The sequence below is a fragment of the Bufo bufo genome, chromosome 2, assembly GCF_905171765.1.
Source record: "Bufo bufo chromosome 2, aBufBuf1.1, whole genome shotgun sequence".
In the NCBI taxonomy this organism is placed as follows: domain Eukaryota; kingdom Metazoa; phylum Chordata; class Amphibia; order Anura; family Bufonidae; genus Bufo; species Bufo bufo.
In genome coordinates this window covers 301,784,235-301,807,056 of record NC_053390.1, presented here as the reverse complement: position 1 = coordinate 301,807,056, position 22,822 = coordinate 301,784,235, and positions in this window count along the sequence as shown.

The following is a 22,822-nucleotide window of genomic DNA, read 5'->3' as shown; positions in this document are numbered from 1 at the left end:
TGGCTGGATTCATTTTTCCATTTCCACTACTGCAGGGCAAATACGAGGTGACCATGATGAGAGCTGCTGTGCATGTGTGCATTCCCACGGTCCCCTTCACCAGAGGCGCCAGCGCTTTTTCCTATATTGTGCAAGCACGACCACTTCTTCTGGATTGCAGGATGGTCATAACCCCCTGAAACAAGCAGTGGATAATGTGATGGAAAAAATGAAGACAGCAATGGAGGCAGTATGGACAATCACAGTACATTAGTAAGTGTCTTGTTATCTTTGTCTACATTAGAAAGGCCATTTGCTGAACTGAGGTATCCCCTTTAACTCTCTCCCACTGAATACCATGTGATGTTAATCTCACAGGGTCCAAAATTGTACAGAGACCTCCATTTACAGCAACAGAGCTTCAAATCTCCTAAAGAAATAAAGGTTTCAAAATTTATTTAGAAGGCAACATGCCGTCTATACCTTCCACTAGAAGTAATGTCAGGCTCCCGTATATGAAAATATGGAGGGATCCTCATGGGATTATGATCATCCCATGTTAGCTAGCTATTCGTTTTGGCTGGATTTTTTCCTGCCGAAAGAGGATGGTCAAGGTGGCTAAAAATAGCTTTGTATCTAGGGTAGGGAAGGTTAGGCTTGATTGACCAGTAATATGTCCTATCGTTGGATTGTTGCTGGGCTAGGAAGATTAGAAGCCCCAGCAACAAATAGGGCATTGGTTAAGCGTTAGGGGTGTTTATTAGTGATGAGCAGGAGGTGGCATATTCGATTTCAGGATATTTTGCGAATATTCGATTGAATATTCGCTTATATTCGTCGAAATCGAATATTCGTCATTATTCTATTTATAGTTGCTTTCCATGAAAAAAAATAAAAATAAGCCAGAAAGGACAGTTATTGTTAAAATGTTATTAAAAATATTTATCTGCCACAGACTCGATGTGCCCGATCTTGAAAGTTCTGGCAGTCGGAGGAATGCATAGTGTCGTGTGTAGCAAATTTTGTACTTCTTTTTCTTGTTGTTTAAAAAAAGAATTATTTATTTAAACAAAAATTTTACAAACCGGATTCCAAAAAAGTTGGGACACTATACAAATCGTGAATAAAAACTGAATGCAATGATGTTGAGGTGCAAACTTCTAATATTTTATTCAGAATAGAACATAAATCACGGAAAAAAAGTTTAAACTGAGAAAATGTACCATTTTAAGGGAAAAATATGTTGAATCAGAATTTCATGGTGTCAACAAATCCCCAAAAAGTTGGGACAAGGCCATTTTCACCACTGTGTGGCATCTCCCCTTCTTCTTACAACACTCAACAGACGTCTGGGGACCGAGGAGACCAGTTTCTCAAGTTTAGAAATAGGAATGCTCTCCCATTCTTGTTCTCTATAGGTGAAAGATCTGGACTGCAGACTGGCCATTTCAGTACCCGGATCCTTCTCCTACGCAGCCATGATGTTGTGATTGATGCAGAATGTGGTCTGGCATTATCTTGTTGAAAAATGCAGGGTCTTCCCTGAAAGAGATGACGTCTGGATGGGAGCATATGTTGTTCTAGAACCTGAATATATTTTTCTGCATTGATGGTGCCTTTCCAGACATGCAAGCTGCCCATGCCACACGCACTCATGCAACCCCATACCATCAGAGATGCAGGCTTCTGAACTGAGCGTTGATAACAACTTGGGTTGTCCTTGTCCTCTTTGGTCCGGATGACATGGCGTCCCAGATTTCCAAAAAGAACTTCGAATCGTGACTCGTCTGACCACAGAACAGTCTTCCATTTTGCCACACTCCATTTTAAATGATCCCTGGCCCAGTGAAAATGCCTGAGCTTGTGGATCTTGCTTAGAAATGGCTTCTTCTTTGTACTGTAGAGTTTCAGCTTGCAACGACGGATGGCACAGTGGATTGTGTTCACTGACAATGGTTTCTGGAAGTATTCCTGAGCCCATTCTGTGATTTCCTTTACAGTAGCATTCCTGTTTGTGGTGCAGTGTCGTTTAAGGGCCCGGAGATCACGGGCATCCAGTATGGTTTTACGGCCTTGACCCTTACGCACAGAGATTGTTCCAGATTCTCGGAATCTTCGGATGATGTTATGCATAGTTGATGATGATAGATGCAAAGTCTTTGCAATTTTTCGCTGGGTCCACCTTTCTGATATTGCTCCACTATCTTTCTGCGCAACATTGTGGGAATTGGTGATCCTCTACCCATCTTGGCTTCTGAGAGACACTGCCACTCTGAGAAGCTCTTTTTTTTTTGAATCAGATCTTTTTTATTAAACATTTTACAGTGTAGATACACATTTTAACACATTACAAACAAGGATGACAGAGACATACTGTCCATAAGGCTAATAACAAAAAGGATATCAGCCTATGTGTAGTAATTAAGTACCAAACCGACCCCCCCACCCCTCCCTCCCACCCTAACCTGCAAAGTACAAAGGCACATTGTTAAACATTTCTATTCAGACGTCGAAACGACAGCCATGAATCCCACAATTTTTCAAATTTCGCTGGGCATCCACGCTTCTGATATACCATCCGTTCATAACTCAGCATCGTGTCAACCGCACTTAGGAATTCGCCTAGGATTGGCGGCGCTGTCTGTATCCAATGTAAGGCGATTAACTTTCTAGCAACATATAACATTCTACCTATAGCTATTTTATGTACCTGACCTGTGGCCAGTTCAGAGACATATCCTAACACACACACACTTTAGGGTCAGAGGGTATTCGTACCTTGTAAACGTCCTGTATTGTCTGGAGTACCAACTCCCAGTATCTCCCTAACCTCTCGCACGTCCACATCATATGCAACAAATCTGCAGAAACCATCGAGCATCTTGGACATTCATCCGTGGGCCTAAACCCTATACGGAACAAAAAAAACGGAGTTTTGTAGACTCTATGGACAATAAACAGCTGCGAGAGTTTACGTCCTTCACTCAGGGAAGAGAGAGGTATCGCCTCCAGTATATCAGACCATTGGTCATCAGTTAATTTGCCAACATCTTTTTCCCATTTACTTTTAGCCACAAGTATATGTGACATTAGAAACTTATCAAGCAACAGCTTATATATACAGGATATCATACCTCTCCTCGCCCCTCTGGACAGAATCTGGTGCAGTGCAGCATCTCTCCCTGCCACCTCATTCGTACCTTTAAATGTAGCGTTGTATGCGTGTCTCACCTGAAGGTACTTATAAAAGTGAGTTCTAGGCAGTTCATACTTCTCCTGAAATCTGGTAAATGACATGAACTTCTTTTCCTCCAAAAGGTGGCCCAACCTCAGAATACCCTTTCTTTTCCATGCCCCAAACTCAGACAGGGAGAGGAATTCCGGCAGCACGGGATTGTCCCACAGTGGAGTATATTCCGTATTACCGATAACCCCCCTCAGGTGCTTGACCTTATTCCACACGGACTGCATCAAGTGTCCCAAATCACCCATCGGACCACTCTTCCCAGCCCCCTTAGTCTCAAGGATCAGCAGTAGGTCATTAGCGGACAAGCAATGTTTAAACAACTGACACGACATCTCACTCGACTCCAGTTCCATCCACCCCTTAAAATGTTGGCATTGCGCAGCCAGGAAGTACACCCAGGGGTTCGGCACTGCAAGGCCCCCTTCTGTTTTAGGATATTGTAACGTTTCAAGCTTAATTCTCGATTGCCCCTTACGCCATATGAGCTCCCTGAAGGTAGCATTGATTGGAACAAATTTGGACTTTGACAGCCAGACCGGGGAGTTATGTAGAACATAAAGTAGCTGAGGCATCAACACCATTTTAATGAGGTTAGCTCTTCCCGCCACTGACAGGTATAGTTTACACCATGCCTTAGTTTTATTAGGAAATTTAATAACCAGCGGGTCAAAGTTAAGGCGCCCAAAGTCTCAGATTCTCGGGGATATATGGATACCCAAATACTTAAAGGTCGCTACACATGGAATACTTCTGTCTCGCACTGTCTGTGATTGCACTTGCCCGTCAAGCAGCATAATCGCCGACTTACTCCAGTTAATAGTTAGACCCGACAGGTCCCTGAAGCAAGCAATGATTTTCATAGCCGCTTCCAAGGATGGACCAGTATCCCCCAGAAAAAGCAAAGTGTCATCTGCATACATCGCCACTTTATTATTAAACTGTCCCATATTGGAACCCCCGAATGTCCGTTGACTTACGAATCGCTGCAGCTAATGGCTCAATCGCAACTGCAAATAGCAGAGGCGACAGCGGGCACCCCTGTCTAGTACCCCGGCCCAGACAGAACTTAGGGGACACCCCTCCATTCGCCCTGACACATGCTTTGGGTTTAGAGTATAGCACCCGAACCCAGGATATATACTCATCTCCAAATCCCATATACGCCATAACTCTCCACAGGAATCGCCACTCAATGCTGTCAAAGGCCTTGGCCGCGTCTAAAGAAAGGATAGCCCTATCTCCAACATTATCCGCTGGAAGCTGAATACTGGCAAATACTCTTCTAATATTAATTGACGTTGATTTCTGAGGCATGAAGCCTGTCTGGTCAAAGTGTATGATAGACAAAATCACTTTAGACAGACGCATGGCCAAGACCTTTTCAAGCAACTTAACATCGGTGGAGAGTAACGATATCGGTCTATATGAGTCAGGGAGAGAGTGATCCTTGTCCGGCTTAGGAATGACTACTATTACCGCCTCCTGCATAGACGGAGGTAGCACCCCCCTCTCCTTGGAATAATTGAATACCTTCAGAAGTTCCGGGAGCAACACTTCCGCAAAGGACTTATATACTTCCGCCGGAAGCCCATCCAAACCTGGAGCCTTGTCATTAGCCATAGCAGCTAATGCCGCCCTCAATTCTTCCAGCTCAATCGGCTCCTCTAACCGCATACTGTCTTCCCTGGAAAGCTTAGGGAGATTTAATGTGGCTAAAAAGGCGTCAATCTCCTCATCCGAACATGTCACCTTGGAAGCATACAGAGAGGAATAAAAATTATTCAGTATATTCAAAATGCTATCAGTATCTCGCCTGAGGACGCCACCAGCATCCAACAGGCCAGATATACATTGTGATCCTTGCTGCACTTTTGCGATAACCGAGAGCATATGGCCTACACTCTCACCTTCAGTAAAAAATTGCTGCTTGTAAAACAGTCGTTTCCTCTCTGCTACCTCCAAGAGGTGACACCTCAACTCCTCCTGCCTAGTCTTTAAGGTATTACTTGTCATGATAGAAGGATTTAACACAAAAGCTTCCTCCGCTAGCTTCATGTTATCATGTTTCTGCAGATCAAGCTCTCTAGATTTAGATTTAATCCGACTGACTGTTTTAATAAAGGATCCTCTGAGGAAGGCCTTCATCGCTTCCCAGACGACTAACGGAGATGCAGTCCCTTCATTTATACAAAAATATTCCCTAAGGGATTGAAGCATATCGGACGGGTCACCCATCAGTTTTAACCAAAAGGCATTTAGTCGCCAGTATCTAACCCCCGGCCTGGCTGTCACAGAGATATCAAGGGCGATGATAAATAAGGAGTGGTCAGATAGCGTCCTAGAGAGATATTCTGAATTCTGTACAAACGGGAACATATGAGCATTTACCAGACCCAGATCTATACGCGACAGGGAGCCATAGGTCGAGGAGCAACACGAGTATTTCCTGTCCAGGGGGTGGGTCTCTCTCCATACATCCATCAGACCTATTTCCCTCAGTATTCTTGCAAACGAGGTTTCACCCGTAATACTACCGCTAGGTGTGATCTGGCATCTATCAAGCGAACTGTCAAGAACATTATTGAAATCTCCCACTATTAACATTGGAAGTTCAGAAAATTCTGCCATAAACTCCATAAGCTTCCTTAAAGGCACCGAGGAAAATGGTGGGGGTATATAGATTGTCGCTAACACCATTCTCATCCCTTGGACCACACAATGCATTCCTATAAACCTTCCCTCTTCATCCACACACACCCTGAGGCATTCAAATATGATATTCTTATGAACTAGGATACTAACCCCCCTGGAATGCGAGGAGAAGACGGAATGCACCGAATACCCCAGCCACGGCTTTTGCATGACATGTATAGATTGTTTGGTCATATGCGTTTCTTGCAAGCATATTATTGCCGGCTGATATCTAGATAGGTAACGGAACAGACCGTGTCTCTTCGTAGCATCCGCCATTCCCCTCACATTCCAGCTAAGTATTCTCGTAACAGGTCCCATAAGAGTGCATACATACATAAAAGTACATTTGATATTTACACCTCTCCACCTCCCAACAGCTGCGGGGAAGAACAATGTTAATCACCAGATTACAGATTCCCATCTCTCCTCTATTTCCCCGGACAAAATATACAAGGACTGTACGTTTCAGCATTTTAGAATTGCCATCAATAGCACCTTTGACAGTATTAACCCCCGCTAAACCCTTCCCCCCCCCCCCCCCCCCCCCCACCCAACTATCCCTCCCCAGACAATAAATATATGCAGCATAATTAGATTCAGTAATGAACTCGGGGCCAACATTGTGAACCTGGCCCAACAGCGCCTGAAGCAGCACAGCATCCAGCACAATACCGTACGCAGGCACCTTAACAAGGTGGGGAGCAACCGCGGGCGTATGCTCTACCCACAAATTGTCTCCAGCAACCGGCTAAAGACAAAAGAAAATGTCCACAACGGTGGGTGGACAGTCCAAGGGACATCAAAGCTTCACTCAGGAGCAGGAATGTCCATCAGTCTCAGGTGTCTGTTGATGGAATCCTAAGGCGACGCTCATTTTGATCCAGCCACTTGACCGCAGAATCCGAGCCCTCAAAGAACACAGCGGATCCAAACGCCACCACCCTGAGCCTGGCCGGGAACATCATGGAGTACTGTACTTGCAAATCTCTCAGCCTCCGTTTAATCTCCACAAAGCGAGCCCTCTTTTTCTGTACATCTGACGAATAGTCAGGGAACAGGGACACCTGAACCCCATTGATTTTTAAATCAGGATGAGACCTTGCGGCCCTCAGTATAGTGTCTCTGTCTCGATAGTGCAGGATTTTAGCCAGTATTGGACGTGGCGGACGTCCTGGCGGCAAAGGCCTGGTGGGGACCCTATGCGCTCGTTCAACAGCATACAGTGCAGAGAGTCCTTTATCACAGAATTTTTCCGCAAGCCATTTCTCAATAAAATCAGTAGCCTCTGGGCCCTCAGATTTCTCAGGAATGCCCACCAGCCTAATATTATTGCGGCGAGAGCGGTTTTCAAGGTCGTCAGTTTTAGCATAGAGCGCCGCTATATCCTTTGACGCAGCCCTGCTCTCTCTCTGTAGGGTAACAGCCCCATCTTCCAGATCCGAGACCCTCCTCTCCACTTCGGAGGTGCGCTCAGCCACCTTATGCAGGTCATGGCGGATAATAGATATGTCCGCTTTTAGGCTTCCAATGTTGATATTCATATTCTGGAGGGTGACGTTACAGCTGGCAATAGCTGCCATCACATCTTTCAAGGTGGGCTCAGGGGCATTGATCACTTGCAGACACTTTTCAGTGCTGCACAAGCTAGAACTCGCCCCCCCCTCATGCTGGACTGGGGAATGCTGGTCATCATTACTGGGGCCATCTTGCTCCCCTAGGCCTTCCTCCACTTGTGCCAGGGTGCCCTCTCCTTCTCTCCATACATGGCTGGGGGACTGGTGTGACTTGTGAGCGAAGCGCTCTAGCCGCGCTGCCGCTCCCTGACTCACCGCCGCCCTCAGGTCAGGCCATTCCTCCTCCTCAGCGCCATCTTGGGATCTTGCCTCTCTGTCCTGCCGGCTCGGCGTTTTGCCTCTTTTCGCAGGCATATTGTTGTCTCTTGTACCGGACCGCTTCCTGGCTGTGTCCCCCGCTCCTTCAGAAGTTTTAGGAATATATCGCCACCGTTTGAGGTATTAAAGACAGGATACTTGCCGGAGCTAGTGCGGCGTGCGTCCTACTCCATGCGCCGCTAGGCTCCGCCCCCCGAGAAGCTCTTTTTATACCCAATCATGTTGCCAATTGACCTAATTAGTGTTAATTGGTCTTCCAGCTCTTCGTTATGCTCAAATTTACTTTTTCCAGCCTCTTATTGCTACTTGTCCCAACTTTTTTGGGATTTGTTGACACCGTGAAATTTTGAATCAACGTATTTTTCCTTTAAAATGATACATTTACTCGGATTAAACGTTTGATCTGTCATCTACGTTCTATTACAAATAAAATATTGACATTTGCCATCTCCACATCATTGCATTCAGTTTTTATTCACAATTTGTTTAGTGTCCCAACTTTTTTGGAATCCGGTTTGTAGAAAGTCTAATAGTGTTAGCCCATTCCTGCTGCACACTTACAACATGATGCTGTCAGAGGTGTCTTGGTTTATTTTTTGTGCTGTCCTGGTATGGTGGAGGCCCATTCCTGGGAACAAATTCCTGCTGCACACTTCATTCAGGTGGTAATGATGTGGGTAAGGTAGGAACTATTGAATTGACATACTGCATAAAACGAACCATGGTTAGAACGAGGCGGTTGTTTCCTGACTCCCGTCTCGGTTTCTCCGAAATGGTTCCTCGATTGCTGTGGTTGTCCTATGCGAATTTTAAGTATTTGAATAAATTTAGAATTAGCATAAACAGGATTATGGCACGTTTTATGCCACTGGTTTGGGGATTTTCCTTTAGACACGTGCACCTGGAAGGTGGCTTGTATTTTTCTGATAAAATTCATTTGTCGGAGATTGGGTTAGATATATTTAATCTGGACTTGCAAGCTATGGTTGAAATAGCTTTGGGTGGGGTGGGGCATGGTCCGGTGGGTAAAGTTGCTCGCCGTCAAGTGGATGAGTTGATTATGGTATTTAGGCCGAGCTTATGGCTGGTCTAATCTGTGGTTTTAAAGTTATTTGGTTATTATCTATTGTGTAAGCTATTCTTTAATAAAGTTGGCCGTGGCCTAATTTTATTCATGCATTTATGTGTCCATGTGTCTTATTCTAGTTTATAGTTATTGGTTTAAGTTATTTAATTGGAAGGTTATATGATCTATAATCCCATGTAAAATCTCACTGCATATTGCTATACATTGTACTCAGTAATAACACAAATGAAAATAAAAACCCCAAAAAAAATTTGGGCAGAAAATCGTAACGCAACACAGCAAGATGTATAAATGTCTATAGATGCATGGTGAGTCAATCAAGAATACTCACACTTCCAGAGGTCTTTATTGTATAATCATGAGTACGCATGAGTAAGGGGTCATGAACCCCGAAAAGTCACGCAGTATGGGTAGGAATCAGCTCAGCGTTCTCCTAAGAAAAGAGGCCTGTGACCCAATACTGTTGGATCATTATACAATACAGACCCGAAAATACAAAAGTACAGTACCTCCTGAAGTGTGAGTATTCTTGATTGACTCAGCAAGTATCTATAGACATTTATACATCTTGCTGTGTTGCATTGAGATTATGGATTGGAACTTAGCGAGGCTTTGACAGCAGTACGTGAATGTTGCTCCACGTGGGAGATATATATATATATATCGTTGTTTTGCCAGAAAACGCCAGAACTATAAAATATTATTTTCTTCCTCTACATCGACCACCACAGCGTAAAAAATAAAAATGCAATATTCGAGGGGCCATTTCTTTGGTTGCTTGGCCTCCTCAAAGTGATCTATAGCTATACATACTACAAAATCAATAATACCTTCAAATAGCCTTTAAACAGAAGTTAGGCCCCTTTCACACGGGCATCGCTGAAGAGGTCCGGATGCGTTGCGGGTGCATTGCGGGAAACCCACGCAAGTGCTATGCAATTTCAGTCAGTTATGTCTACGACTGCGTTGAATTTTTTCAGCGCGAGTGCAAAGCGTTTTAATGCGTTTTGCGCGAGCGTGATAAAAAACTGATTGTTGGTACCCAGACCCGAACCCGGACTTCTTCACTGAAGTTCGTTTTTGGGTTCGGTGTTCTGTAGATTTTATTATTTTGCATTATAACATGGTTATAATCAGGGCTTTTTTTCTGGCGGAACGCACCGGAACGGCGTTCCGCCACCTTTTGACATCACAGCCTGCGATGTATCAGCGGGGAGGGACTGGGAGGAGGAGCTGGGGGCCGGTGCGTTCGCTGTGCTCCGGCCCCCAGCTCCAGTAGAGACTTATAAAATGTGTAATTACATGAATAATGATTCCTGCTGCCCCTCAGTAAGATAACTTTCAATATATTGTACTCACAGCCGGCTACTGTTATCGTAATGCAGGCTGGCCGGGCATACGAGCGGCAGCGTCACTGACTGACGTCACCTGCCTGGGCCGCCTGCTTCATTCATAAAGTAGGCGGCGCACGCACGTGACGTCAGTCAGTGACGCTGCCGCTCGTCTGCCCGGCCGCCTGCATTACGATAACAGTAGCCGGCTGTGAGTACAATATATTGAAAGTTATCTTACTGAGGGGCAGCAGGAATCATTATTCATGTAATTACACATTTTATAAGTCTCTACTGGAGCGGCAATGGGGGGTCTGTGGATGGCACTGTTATGGGGTGGGGGGGTCTATGGATGGCACTGTTATGGGGTGGGGGGGTTTGTGGATGGCACTGTTATGGGGTGGGGGGGTCTGTGGATGGCACTGTTCTGGGGTGGGGGGGTCTGTGGATGGCACTGTTATGGGGTGGGGGGGTCTGTGGATGGCACTGTTATGGGGTGGCGGGGGTCTGTGGATGGCACTGTTATAGGATGGGGAATCTGTGGCTGCCATCCCCAGATCCTCCACCCCATAACAGTGCCATCCTCAGATCCCCCCATTAACAGATTAACAGTGGCATCCCCAGATCCCCCATTAACAGTGCCATCCCCATCTGGGGGGTTTCTTTGCTGGGCTGGACTTTTATACCCCCCCCCCCCCCCCCCCAATTTCAAATTTTACTTGCGGTCCTAGTGTTGGGTAGAGGGGGTGGTCCTAGGGGTGGGAAGGGGGCGGTCTTAGGGGCGGGTAGGGGGGGGGGGGGGTCCTAGGGTTGGGTAGGGGCATGGCCAGGGGAGGGGGGGTAAGTTCCACCACCTTTTCTCTGAGAAAAAAAGCCCTGGTTATAATGGAAAGTAATAGCATTTTTTATTACAGAATGCTAAGTAAAATGACCAATGAGGTTTAAAACATAATAAAAAAATTACTCACATCATCCACTTGATCGCGCAGCCGTTATCGTTTTCTCTCTCTTCTTGCAGGACCTGCGATGATGTCAGTGCAGGTCCTGCTGAATGAAGATAGAAGAACCTTCTATCTTCATTCAGCAGGACCTGCGCTGACGTATGTATTCATTAAGAAGATTATTAAAAAATAAAAATGACTGGTATGTGTCTGTACATTTCCCATTTATGATACCTTAACTACATTGGTATGGGGACAAGAGGAGAAGATGAGCTGCAGGTACAAGTCTCTTGTCCTTGCTTATTGCATTGTCGCAAGTTTTCAAAACTTTTGGTGGGAGATACACTGCCATCTAGTGGAGATTGGAGATATTGCAGCTTAGAGAAAATGCAACTCTTGTGTGAAAAGCAATTTCTAAACGGCTGGATTTCTAATGAATGGAAAATGTATTAATGAATTCATTGTGTTTTCAAAAGATATATAATAATATATTAATCCATCTTTAAAACTGCACAGCACAAACCTCCAAACCACTTTTCATACTTGAACTACTGTACATACTACACAGTATGCAGGGCCGTCTTTAATATTGATTGGACCCTGGGCAAGAATTTACTTGGGCCCCCTGGATCCCCCCCCCCCCCCCGCACTTTGCTGTACTTGCTATACAGCAGCACTTACCTGTCACGTCCAGGGCCTCCAGGTGACGTCTCCTCTCTGTCATCATCTTCTCTGTAGATCTTCTCTCCCATCATCTTCTTCACTCGGTCTGGATAACTTCTCTCAGCCGCCTCGTCTCTGCAGAGTGTGACACACAGACATCTTAGCTTCCTCACATTCTATCATTATCCCCCAACTGGAGTCCCCACAGTGTTATCCTGCTGCTTGCTGTGCCCCCCTGCTGTGCAGTCGCTACCGGGCCCAGGAGCATGAAGGGGCCCAAAGACACTTGTGCCACATAAGAAGACACACAAAGCACTGAGGGAAGGGGGGCCCAAGCTGAACTCTTGCACCGGAGCCCATGAGCCTTTAGTTACGCCCCTGCCCCCCCAATACCCCCAAATACCATCCTGAAGAAACATTACTGCCCCCCATAGTAATAGTGCTCCTCATAGTCCCACCAATTGTAATTCCCTTCTAGAATGCCTTCATTAGTAACACTGCCCCAACCGCGATAATGCTCCTCAACAATGCCCCCATTATTAGAAGAGCCCTCCTATATTAATAATACCCTCACAGAGCCCCCCAGTAGAAATAAGGCCCCCTATTGTTCCCCCAGTGGTAATAAAGCTCCCTACAGACCCCTCAGTAGTAATAAGGCCCCCATAGTGCGCTTAGTAGAAAAAAGGCGGATCTATAAGACCCTCCTATAGAGCCCCCAGTAGTAATAAGACCGCCTATAATGTCCCCTGGATCTGCAGTGCCCCCTGTAGTTATAATCCTCCCTCCACCATACAGTCCCATGTAAATAGCATCACCTCCTCCCCAGGCGCCTCCAACGCACAATCCCATGTAAACATCACCCCCTAAGGCTACTTTCACACTTGCGTTCGTGCGGATCTGTCCTGTACTTGTACAGGACGGATCCGCACCGATAATACAAACGAATGCACCATTTTCTGTCAATGCAAAGGGATCCGTCCCCATTTACTTAAATTGTAAGTCAGGACTGATCCGCTTGGCTCCGCAAAGCAGCATTTTAGAGTCCGCCTCCAAAATGGAACGGGGGGCTGTACGGAGCCGAACAAATGCATTCTGAATAGATCCGCATCCATTCAGAATGCATTCTGGTTAAACTGATGCATTTGGGGCTGCTTGTGAGAGCCTTGAAACGGATCTCACAAGCGGATCCCCAAACCCAAGTGTGAACGTAGCCTAAACATTAAGTCCCATGTACATAAACATCATTCCCCCCCACCATCCACTTTCAACATACAGTCCCATGTAAATAACATCACTCCCTCCCCCAGCCACCTCAAGCACACAGTTCCATGTCAATAACATCCCTCCCTTCAGCCCTAACATACATCCTAGTTAAATAACTACAACTCCCAGCATTGCTCTGCCTCTCCCTTCACTTACCTCTCCAGTCCTCATATACAGACATCAGCATTAGGCTCCTTCTCCTCTTCACTCCGGTCCAATCCTGCACTGGTCACATGATGGTGACCTCATCCAGGTCATCCTATCACAGCCTGTTTTGCTGATCACATGACCTGTGATGTCACCACAGGTCCTTCACCTCTTCCCAGTCAGATTCAATTGTATTGCAGTTCTGTGTACGGCAATACAGTTTTAGCAGGCAGGCAGGACATTCAGGGCCTGGGACAAAACATCAGGGGCCCAGGCCCCAAATTTTTTAACCTAGCGACGCAGTCACTAGTGAATGGGAGTCGGGAAACGGAGCTCCCTTGGGCCCCCAGGAGCAACTGGGCCCGGGGCAACTGCCCCTTTTGCCCTGCGGCAAAGACGGCCCTGACAGTATGCTGCTACACAGTATACTGCTCTGATATATATATATATATATATCTATCAGTAAGGTGAACAGAAAAGTGTATGGTAAAGTCCTGGAAGGGGTGTAATCCAGAAGGTTAAAATTGTCTCAGCAATGAGTAGGTTGCTGAGACAGTTTTGTTAAGTTTATGGGCTGAATTTTATTGGACTGGGAGAAGGTAGGCTTGGTAGAGGGACCTCCCCAGTCCACCCCATTCCGGGGCAGGTTTTCCCCTAGCCTGAGGGATCCCCAGCTGAAGCCAGTTGGGATCGTTAAGGGGAAATAAAGCTCAGTACATGCTGTCAGTCTGGGGAGAGTGATGCCTGGAGAAAGTCTGGGAAGCTGGCTGCCCTGCTGGTTAGAGAAGCCGAATTCTCTGTGTGACCTGTGTTCAATAGGTGAGCTAGGATCTTTCACTGTATTAGCCAGAGCCCAGATGGGCAGGTGTTTATTTTGGCTTGGTTTATGTTTTGTGGTGCTGGACCTTCACCTTACCTGGAAAATTATAAGCCGGAGTGTAATGAAAAATAAAGCATCATTTGGACTTTAACCCTGTGGTCTGCACAAGTATCTGTCACTGCCAGGGCCGGTGCTATAATAAGGCAGACCAAGCGGCTGCCTTAGGGCGCAGAGACGGGGCGGGGGGGGGGGGGGGGAATGAAACTTTATTTTTTTTAATTAACCTGTATTTTTCACCCCTGGGTCTTATGGGGCTAATACTAATGAAGCGCTTCATTAGTACCGGAGGACCGGGAAGCGGTAAAAGAGCTGTACTCACCGCTTCCTGGTCCTCCGCTTCGCTGTCTGCTGTAAAGGGCGGCGCACCATGTGACCTCACTGTGCGCAGCCTTCACAGCTGACAGCCGAGAACCAGGAAGAAGAGAGAGAGAGAGCGCTAGTGGTGAGAAGCGGCGGCGTCCAGAAGCAGGAGAGGTAAGTTACTTTATTTTATTTGCACTGATGGCTGATATGGGGGGGGCATGATTGATGGCTGACATGGGGGCATGATGGCTGACATGGGGGGACATGATGGCTGACATGGGGGGACATGATGGCTGACATGGGGGGACATGATGGCTGACATGGGGGGCTGATCTGAGGTCTGATTAACATTGGGGGGTCTTATTGCTGGTCTGACCTGAGGTGCAATGGAAAATATTTTTTTCTTATTATCCTCCTCTAAAACCTATGTGCGTCTTATGGGCCGATGCGTCTTAGAGGACGAAAAATACGGTCCTCAAACCAGCGATTATCTGAAGCAGAGAGAAGATACCAGGACCACACAGAGGAGAAGCCAGCTGCTGCAGACGGGACCAGGGCCAGGTGAGCTGCGAGGGATGGGGGGGCCAAAATGTAGCTTCGCTTGTGTTGTCAAAAATCCTTGCATCGGCCCTGGTCACTGCTGCCCTGCTTGAGAGAGTAATCCATTGTATATATATATATATATATATAAATAGCAAAAAGGGCAGCACTCCAGAAAGTAAAAAAAGAAAAAATCTTTAATTACCCATATGGGACAAGCGACGTTTCGGCTCAATGTGTGAGCCTTTCTCAAGCGCTTGAGAAAGGCTCACACATTGAGCCGAAACGTCGCTTGTCCCATATGGGTAATTAAAGATTTTTTCTTTTTTTACTTTCTGGAGTGCTGCCCTTTTTGCTATTTTTATCTATTTGGATTGGCTTTTATCCACACTGGGCCAGCTGCACCCGCATTTTTTCCTTTGACGGTGCTGCCACTGAACTTTTTTGTTATATATATATATATATATATATATATATATATATATACACACACACTGCTCAAAAAAATAAAGGGAACACTTAAACAACACAATGTAACTCCAAGTCAATCACACTTCTGTGAAATCAAACTGTCCACTTAGGAAGCAACACTGAATGACAATCAATTTCACATGCTGTTGTGCAAATGGGATAGACAACAGGTGGAAATTATAGGCAATTAGCAAGACACCCCCAATAAAGGAGTGATTCTGCAGGTGGTAACCACAGACCACTTCTCAGTTCCTATGCTTCCTGGCTGATGTTTTGGTCACTTTTGAATGCTGGCGGTGCTTTCACTCTAGTGGTAGCATGAGACGGAGTCTACAACCCACACAAATGGCTCAGGTAGTGCAGCTTATCCAGGATGGCACATCAATGCGAGCTGTGGCAAGAAGGTTTGCTGTGTCTGTCAGCTTAGTGTCCAGAGCATGGAGGCGCTACCAGGAGACAGGCCAGTACATCAGGAGACGTGGAGGAGGCCGTAGGAGGACAACAACCCAGCAGCAGGACTGCTACCTCCGCCTTTGTGCAAGGAGGAACAGGAGGAGCACTGCCAGAGCCCTGCAAAATGACCTCCAGCAAACCACAAATGTGCATGTGTCTGCTCAAACGGTCAGAAACAGACTCCATGAGGGTGATATGAGGGCCCGACGTCCACAGGTGGGGGTTGTGCTTACAGCCCAACACCGTGCAGGACGTTTGGCATTTGCCAGAGAACACCAAGATTGGCAAATTCACTACTGGCGCCCTGTGCTCTTCACAGATGAAAGCAGGTTCACACTGAGCACATGTGACAGACGTGACAGAGTCTGGAGATGCCGTGGAGAACGTTCTGCTGCCTGCAACATCCTCCAGCATGACCGGTTTGGCATTGGGTCAGTAATGGTGTGGGGTGGCATTTCTTTGGAGGGCCGCACAGCCCTCCATGTGCTTGCCAGAGGTAGCCTGACTGCCATTAGGTACCGAGATGAGATCCTCAGACCCCTTGTGAGACCATATGCTGGTGCGGTTGGCCCTGGGTTCCTCCTAATGCAAGACAATGCTAGACTTCATGTGGCTGGAGTGTGTCAGCAGTTCCTGCAGGACGAAGGCATTGATGCTATGGACTGGCCCGCCCGTTCCCCAGACCTGAATCCAATTGAGCGCATCTGGGACATCATGTCTCGCTCTATCCACCAACGTCACGTTGCACCACTGACTGTCCAGGAGTTGGCAGATGCTTTAGTCCAGGTCTGGGAGGAGATCCCTCAGGAGACCATCCGCCACCTCATCAGGAGCATGCACAGGCGTTGTAGGGAGGTCATACAGGCACGTAGAGGCCACACACGCTACTAAGCCTCATTTTGACTTGTTTTAAGGACATTACATCAAAGTTGGATCAGCCTGTAGTGTGTTTTTCCACTTTAATTTTGAGTATGACTCCAAATCCAGACCTCCATGGGTTGAAAAATTTGATTTCCATTTTTTATTTTTGTGTGATTTTGTTGCCAGCACATTCAACTATGTAAAGAACAAAGTATTTCAGAAGAATATTTAATTAATTCAGATCTAGGATGTGTTATTTTTGTGTTCCCTTTATTTTTTTGAGCAGTGTATATATTGTGGTCATGGCTACGGCCAAGAGATATCCGAAGAACCCTAGGGAGGGAGAGAAACAACGGGAACAACCTAACCCAGCTAGGCGTGTCTTAGCTAACCTGACTAAATGGCTTGTTGTGTGCCCCAAGCCAAGTAGGGTAGAAAAGGAACTCGAATGGCATGTGCAAACTAATCCCCAAGCCAACTGCAAGGCATCAGGGATCTAGAGCGAAAAATTTGGGGTGTATGAGGCGAGGCCAGAAGGAGACCTACAACCCATCTTGTGGATGACAAGGCCAGAGACATGATGCTCAATATTGCGGATACTGCCCCAAAGCGGAATGGAGGACCAGGAATACGTTGTGAAATGGATCATGAAAACCAACTGAACCTTGTAAAGTTTTGGTTCTAGGGAGTACTGGCAATGCCCTAGCCTCAGGAGATCGTTGGACCGAAACCTAACTGCCTAGACTATGCAGGAATGAGGGCCAAAAAGAACTATGTAGATGGGAAGAGAATCCTTGAATAGTTCCCCAGACAACAGCTATCTGCTAGCCGTGGTCCGCGCGTTCTTCTACTGTGTGCCCCTGAGAATTGTTTTAATTCTTGAGACGTGAAGACCGACCTACTATCTGAATCTTCTACCGTGAGGAAATGCTGAACCTTGTCCAAAACCCGATTCAACGTGGTTGTAGGGAGTCTGAGGTTAGTGCGGCAAGAAGCTACGAAGCCATAATATACAAGATTCTGTCTCTGACCTCCCATGAGTGAGGGAATGCAATTGCAATGAAGCTACCGGCGAAAATGAATTCCTGGTCGTGGTAAAAAGGCAAAGACTTTGCGCGGGGACCTGGTTGACAAGATATGATCGACTACGATCAGAGACTGAAATGCTAGAGGGAATTACCCTACTTGTTCCTCCTCTGGCAGGACCTGAACGAAAGCATGAACAATTAAAGCAAGACGAAATATCTGCGTAAGACATGACAATGATGCTGTAGGGCGAACCGGACCAATTTGCGGTCAAAACATAAAGTGAGCGATCAACATGGATTATTAGGAAATTAGGGAAGCAGGTATGTATGTGATACATACGGGCCAAATCAGCCCAGATGCACAGATGGACAACCAACCAGGCAATCAGCCCAGCAGGACTGAAAACAGTCATCGGGCCCCCAAAGCCATGGGGCCGAGTTTTTAGTATTTTTTTTAAATCAAGAAATTATAACTATAATAAGTGACCTGAATAAGGTGCAGGTGAAATTAAACCATGAGCCTGACCGATGTGGCAGGCGATACCTAAGATAAACTACGTGGCCTGAATAACATGCAAGGCGAAATATCGTTAGGAATGAGACCTGACCGACGTGGAAGGTGACCCCCAACATGAATTCAACTGCATGACCTAAAAAGACGAAGGGAAACGTGACAGAAAATGGAGATAATAACGGACATTATCTAAAACGAAACCTAAAAAACATAAGCTGGCAAGCAGGTAAACATGTGAGTCATTCAAAACCAAAAGCATAGCTGCACAGGTGGACAGACAACTATTGGTCGGACCCCTGAAGCCATGGGGCCAAAGCAACCACCAGGGGCCCATGGGGCCGGGCAGCCGCCGGGATGTGAACCTTAGAATTAAGCACGGCTGGGGAAAAGATTGGGGCTTAACCCGATGGGTTTAGTAATTAACCGGGACTCGATAACCTAGAAAGACAAAGACATGGGGTAAAGCTTCTTAATGAAATGAGGCTGAAATGAACCGCAAGTCCTAATCTGTAAATGAACAAAAGAAAACTTCTGAAAGGTGTGCCATGGAAAATAGTATCAGATGGCCGTATGACCTATCAATGTCGATGACAATTGTGAAATCCTCAAAGCCAAGAGCCACTCCAGCGAGTCCCATATGGCGGGAGCCAAGCGTGCGAGTCCCATATGGCGGGAAAAAAAGTATCAGATGGCCGTGCGAACTACGAATGACGATGCCAGTCGTGAGGTCCTATAAGCGAACAGCCACTCGTGCGAGTCTTTATGGGAGGAGCCATGCGTGCGAGACTCTTATGGCGGAAAAAAGTATCAGATGGCTGTGCGAACTACAAGAGTCGATGCCAATCGTGAGGTCCTATAAGCGAAGAGCCACTCGGGCAAGCCTCTTATGTTTTTTATTTTTATTTTTTAAAACCACTTATGCAGCACCAGAATGCCTTGGGGACTCGCATAACCATGACCCCCTCCAACAGCAAACATGGGACACTAACCAGCCTACAATCATGTCGTGCCCCTAACAAACAAAACAAAACATTAAAAACGGTCATGGGGCCCCCGGAGCCATGAGGCCGGATCAGTCACAGGGCCCCCGAAGCCAGAGGCCTCCAAAGCCAGAGGGATGACGTTGCAGTGGCGATAAGTAATTAAAACGTAAGCCAGGCCTGATAGGATATGCAGAGACTTGAATGATTGGATTGGCTAGAAGGTGGCCTAAAGAACATGACTGCCAACAGGCATTGAAAATATAGACATTAGTAATCCGAAGCACGTGCATACATAAAACACTAACCACTGCGAACCAAAAAACGTAAACATGAAATTGAAACAGAGATGGGAGAAAAACAAGAGCCTGAGGCATTGCAAGTTCGCTAAGAGAAGTCTCTTATCGTGACAAACAAATGAACAGCTTGTGAAAACATAGCAGGAAACTTACTCCTATTGGCCCACTGACCTCCGCTGAGGAGCTGTTTGGTCTCCTGCCCCAGTTCACCAATCTGAGTGAATACGAACCAGAAGTAAAAGGAGACCAGTCTGAGTGAATATGAACCAGGATTAAAGAACCAGAGCGGTGTGTGCAGACTGCCCCGGAGAGATTATGGAGTAAAACCATGACGTAGCAATGAACAGGAGAATGCAGCTTTGAGTGGAAGCAGAGTACAACACATGATGTAACAACAAATGGGTGGATGGCGCTTTGGATGCGAGTGGTACCTAAAAAACATGGTATGGGCGCAGCTCCGAGTATGGGTAGCGCATGAAAAGCATGGTATAAAGCAGACGTATGAATGCAATCTGAAAGTGAGCAGAGTATTGACGTGATGCGAAAGCAGACACATGAACGCAGCTCTAGTAGTGAATGGAGTATAGGACAAGATGTAAAAGCAGACATGCGGACGCAGCTTTGGATGTGAATGGAATATTAACTTGATGTGACAGCAGACATGAAAAGCTGCTTTGGTGAGTGGGGTATACAACCTGGTGTAGCAATAGAAGTGTGAACAGAACTCTGGGTATAAGCAGAGCATGAAATTTGGTATAACAGCAGCCCTGGTTGTAATCGGAGCATAACCTAGATGTAACAGCGACATGAATGCAGTTCTTGAAATGGGCCTGGAAAGAACCTGTAGTAGCATAGGTCGTGTGAACGCAGCTCTGGGTGCGAGTAGAGTAAACCTGATATACCGATAGACGTATGAATGCAAATCTGGTCGAGGGTGGAGTGCAAAAAATGATTTGACAGCGTAGTGTGAATGCACCTCTGGGTGTGGCCGAGAATGAAATTGGTAGAACAGAAGCTCTAAATGTGAGTGGAGAATAAACATGATGTAACAGTGAAAAGTGAATGCAGCTCTGAAACAAGCCTAGTATGAACATGTTGTGACAGCGGACGTGTAAACACAGCTCTCACAGAGAGCAGAGCAAACATGGTATACCAGTCGACGCATGAACGCAGCTCTGGTTGTGAGTGGAGCAAGGTGTGAACACCAGGGTGGTGCGTCCCTAGAATAAAAACGGAGTAACAGTAGCAGCTGTAAGCCGAGTACACAACATGTAATAACAGGCGTGTAATACGGATCTGGCTGTCGGCTGGGTACAGAATGAGATGCAACAGCCAACAGGTGACCGCAGCTTGAATGTGAGACCAATCTGAGTGAATACCAACCAAGAGTAGGAAAGTGCAGGACAGTAAGGACGTGCGGATGCAGCATAAGACATGAATTAAAAGCCGAAAGTGCAAATGCCGCTCAGGATAACAGCAGAGCATAAAAGTTCGGCAGGGTTTTTAAATACATGGAGCAGTGAAATACGTGAAGTGTAAGGATGGTGGTAGCGGGGGGAGGGGGGGAGACACGTGGCAAGGAACAGCTACAGCAAGAGGCCTAAACAATAAACGCTGCGTCCGATCTCCAAACATGACGTCACGTGCAGCCCGGGTAACTCTTCCTTTATAGCAAACCGGCTGAAGTAACTTTTCATATGAGATGAACAAAGCGAAGTAAAACTTGTAAGATTTATAGGAACTAACTCCTATTACCAACAAACAAAGTTGAAAAGAAATAGAAGTATTCAGCCCCAACAAGCAAACCTGAGGTAGCAGATTCTGAGGCAAAGCCTCCCGTTTGCTAGCAAAGTCAGTTCCGGCCGGCCAGGAGAGACGGCCCCGGCCCAACCTACTTACATAGTATGGCGCGTGCATGCTATGGTAGCAGAGAGTAAAATAACAAGCTCCATGCTGCAAAGAAAGAATCCTACCACCAGAGAAGCTAGTTTCCTAATGACACCCAGCAGCAGCTGTGCACCTGAGAACACATGCCTGAGTGAGGCTGTGGCTCGTATATGAAGAGCCTCCCACAAATGCAGGCTGACTAATCAGCCTTACCAACTTATAAAAAATGCATATGAAATTACATAAAATAATATAAAAGGATATATATATATACGTATAAGATATTAATATACCATAGAGACCATAGAAATGGGGAGGGGGAAGGGGGGGGAAATATTGATGTGTTACAGGACCATATACTGTAATAAAGTCTTTCCGTATTTACCAGTGTGTATATTACATCTATACCAATAAATATTCACCCTTACAAGTTAATTTCGAAAGCTTCATTGAGACCGTAGGGGTTTAGACTATTCAATTTGAAAATCCAGTACATTTCTCTACGTCTAATGTACTGGATATCCTTATGTAAATGAACCGGAATCTGTTAGTGTCAAATTAAATTGGTGTCACATTAAATCCAACTGGACTACCCTCACAATGTTCTGTCTAGATACGCTGTGTTTCAGGTATTTTTTCCTAATATTTGATCGGTGTTTGTTAAACCTGTTTCGTAATGTTTGAATCGTACGACCAACGTATTGTAGATGGCACGGACATTCCAAGAGGTATATAACATGATTGGATTCACAGTTAAGGTTGCTCAGGATGGGAAAAGACTCTCCACTCACTCGACTGTGGAAGGTGGATTTCTGGCATATAATTGAGCAACATAAACATTTTTTATGACCACATTTTGAGGGCGGTGGTACCATAGTTATCAGTATGGTGTTCGACTGAGTTAAGTTTGCTTGGTGCAAGAATATTTTTTAAGGTACGTGCTCTTCTATATGTTAATTTCGGGATCTCTGGGGGGGATCTGATTTAGGATGCGGATCCATCTGACAAGTGCATTGAAATTCCGAATCTGTCTCTCCGGTGTCATGCGGAAAAACGGATACAGTATTTTTTATGGCATTTTTTAAGGTCTGCGCATGCGCAGACCGGAAACCGGATCAGTTTTTCCAGAACACTTGGACATTAATACATTACAATGGGAATTAATGGCGGATCCGCCCCAATATCGCAAAGGGACTGAACTGAAGACATCCTGATGCATGCTGAACGGAATGCTTTCCATTCAGAATGCATTAGGATAAAACTGAAGCGTTTTTTTCCGGTATTGAGCCCCTAGGATGGAACTCGATACCGGAAAAAAATAATGCTAGTGTGAAAGTACCCTATCTCTAGAGGCATTTCTTA